We start from the raw sequence: 3,230 nt of genomic DNA, 5'->3' as shown, positions 1-3,230 counted from the left end.
GGTTGCTTGGGTTGGGCCTCGTTTGGATGCAAGAAACAGAAAGCAAATGAAGAGAGATCAGGATGCAGAAATCCAAGGGTAGGAATTCAAATAGAGCTTATTGTACCTGGAGCTTGAGAAAATGTCTAGCTGTAGCATGAACCTCTCTGCTCTAGAGGTCTGCCATTCATATGGCTCATCCATATTACATGCCTGCTTCTCTCTGCACAACTGCCCCATGCTCCTTGCTTGGCCAACTACATTTAGCTGTTCAACAGGCACTTGACCTAGTCCATAGCACTCCCAACCCAACCAACATCTTGGTGTACTGGACCTCTCAGCTTAGCTCCCCACAACTAACTGGCAACATCCCTCTGCATCTCTTATTTCACATTCCCAAGGAGAGCAGATCGGATTGGTCCACCTCATCTACTAAAGCTGGGCCATTCACTCACAGGTAGTGGCCTTGGGTTGGGTGCTGTGCCCTAAAGTGAAAGATGGGCTGCATGGTTATTCCTTGCTTGGCTGTTTAGCAAGAGCTGTCTGTAAGTAGAAGTCCTGGACTCTACATACAAGGAGATGTAAGGATGGCAAGCAAGAAGTGGCATCTCTGACTATGTAGGTAACAGAGTAACTGGCATGTGATATATGTGATACAACAAATGGTCATAATTATTAACAGTAACATTATGCCACCTCTTACAGGAAGCCTTCCCGGGACACTATCAAGTTCCCTAAGCTTTTCCTCTCGAGTGAGAGCCCCACCAACAGGAATCGTCCAATGCTTTCAAGTTGGAAAGTACTGTGCTAGGCCCTGAGAAGAAAACACACACACACACACACACACACACACACACACACAGCAGGCCTTTATCCCAGCCTGAAGGAGCAGCTCCTGGGGCACACTGCAAGGTAACAGACAACATAAGCCACAGAGATCCAGACAGGGGGCCCTGGGAGTTCAGAGAAGGGCAGGCTGTTGTTTATCCATATGTACTCCTGTCTCCTAGCTACCTCCCCTTAGATGTCCCAAAGGCACTTAGAACTAAACATATTTAAAACTGATCTCATCTGCTCCCTCCCAAACCTGTTCCTCATCTCAGATTCCCTCTCAGGGAAGCAAATTCATCCAAGCCACTTGCTCAAGCCTGAAACATGAGCTGCAGTGGCTCATGTCAGCTGTCACAGTTGCTAAAGTTGTCCCTGAACCTTTGGTGTGTGTTTGCCTTGCCCCAAAGGTCAAGACTAATAATAAAGTTGAGCTGAGCAGCAGGGCAGGAAAATTAAACCCAGCCTGGAGACAGACAAGACCCAGCGTCACCAGAGTCAGTTTCTGATTTGACCTCTGATGTCAACTAGTATAATCCCTTTTGTGAAAGCGGGTTGACAAAAGCCTTAAAAAAATGTTCATGGTATTTTTCCCAGAGATTTTGCTTCAGAATCAATGACCATTTATCTGTGTCCCCTCCTGAGAAATAAACATTCTAAACACCAAATTATCCCTTGTGGGGCCCTTTTTTTCTCTGATGAATGACTGGGAAGCAGTCTTAGCATCCAACAAAAGTAAAAGGGTTAAGCACAGCTGTCTACAACTATTGCTTAGGGATGAAAGCTGTGGAGATTCTATAGCAACAAGGAAAATTATTATTCTGTAACTAAGGATACAGGGTTATGTGTATACTCTGATTGCAACAATGTAAAAATTGTGGGGGCATAGGATTGGCTAGGGGGACATTTAAATTTTCTTCTCTGTGAAGTTAAAAATTAAAATCCAAACATTGTCATTTATGAATTATCCTCCAGCTGTTGACTTATTTAGCCAGTCTCATCTTTCAGTCAAGGGTCTTAATCATATGTCTGTTTTCTATCAGTTCTTCACTGAGTGCTGCTCTGACAAAGGCCAAGCCACCAAGTATCCATTTTCTCTCATATGTCGAGGCAAGCAAGGTACGATTTAAAAAAAAAAAAAAAAAAAAAAAAAAGCTTTCAAAACATATGGTGCAGACTGCGTGGAGCCCACTTGGAGTGTTTTGCAGGCATGGTCACCCCCTGGTGGCGACTCGCCTGGTCGCCTTCGGGTGGACAGCGGGCTCACCTCTCCCAGGCCCAGCCCCAGCTTTTTTCCTGGCGTCCAAGACTCCTCCCTTTCTGTCTTCTGGGCAGGCTCTCAGCGGTCTGCACCGCTGGCACGAAATCCCCACCAGGTTGCGCTCTCACACCTTCCTCCGCACAGTCTCCTCCAGCTGCAATGACGTCTTTGTCAGTGGTTCGCATGCGCACTCGCCACCGACCAATGATGGAGCGTCACTGCAATAGGCCCCAGGGCCTCCCTTCTGATTTTTCCCCGTAATTGAAAAAAAAAAATGGAGAAAATCTAGTACTAAGGCCATCCTCCAAATTCGAGGTTCTAAAAGACAGTGGCACACAAGAAAAGCTACAGTCTCCAAGCCAACTACTTGTTTGGCCCCATCGTACCAATACCCGCAGCTCTGCAGCACAGAACGCCCACCCTGCCTAAGCCTGGTGGCCCCCTCCTCCAGACATCCAGATGAGGCTCCGCCCTCCTTGCTGCTAGCCAGCTGAGTGTGAACACCAGGGCAGGCTAATGCTAGGCTGATGCAATCTGGAAGCTAGTGGAGAACATCTGGTGAAAGAGGTACTAGAAAGAAAAAGAGTTCCTGCAGCAGCTCTCCCCGCAGTAAGCCCATTTCTGTAAATGCATACAAACCTCGGAGGCCTACCTAGGGTAATACGTCAGAATTACCTACGGGGCTTGTTAAACCAAGACCGTCGGGAGTCTGGAACTGTCGGGGATTCTGTGTCCATTGGTTTAAAACAGGAGGATCACGAGTTTGAGGCCAGTCTGGATGCTGTATCCAAAAAACAAACAAACAACAACAACAACAAAAAAAACAGGTTATGCTACATACTTACAAATTGATATGAAAAGATACTCTGTGGTGGGAGCAGTACATTATCCAAATGATAGCACAGACACCTCAAAAGTCTTACTTCTCCATAAAAACACTGCAGACTAAGCAGAAACCAACTTGTCAAAACACCAAGAACCAAGAACCAAGAAAAGGGTTTACAGCAACTAAACAAATGTTGAATTTCAAAAGGCAATTTTAAAATGGTAGGTATCTTAGTTATGGTCACTATTGGTGTGATGAAACACCATGGCTGAAAATCAAGTTGGGGAGAAAAGGGTTTATTTACACTCCATATCACTGTTCATCACTGAAGGAAGT

Source organism: Mus caroli, unplaced genomic scaffold (genome assembly GCF_978045245.1).
Source record: "Mus caroli unplaced genomic scaffold, Mus_caroli_1 scaffold_5, whole genome shotgun sequence".
Lineage (NCBI taxonomy): Eukaryota > Metazoa > Chordata > Mammalia > Rodentia > Muridae > Mus > Mus caroli.
The sequence above is the reverse complement of the archived record's forward strand: the minus strand, read 5'-3'. Positions refer to the sequence as shown.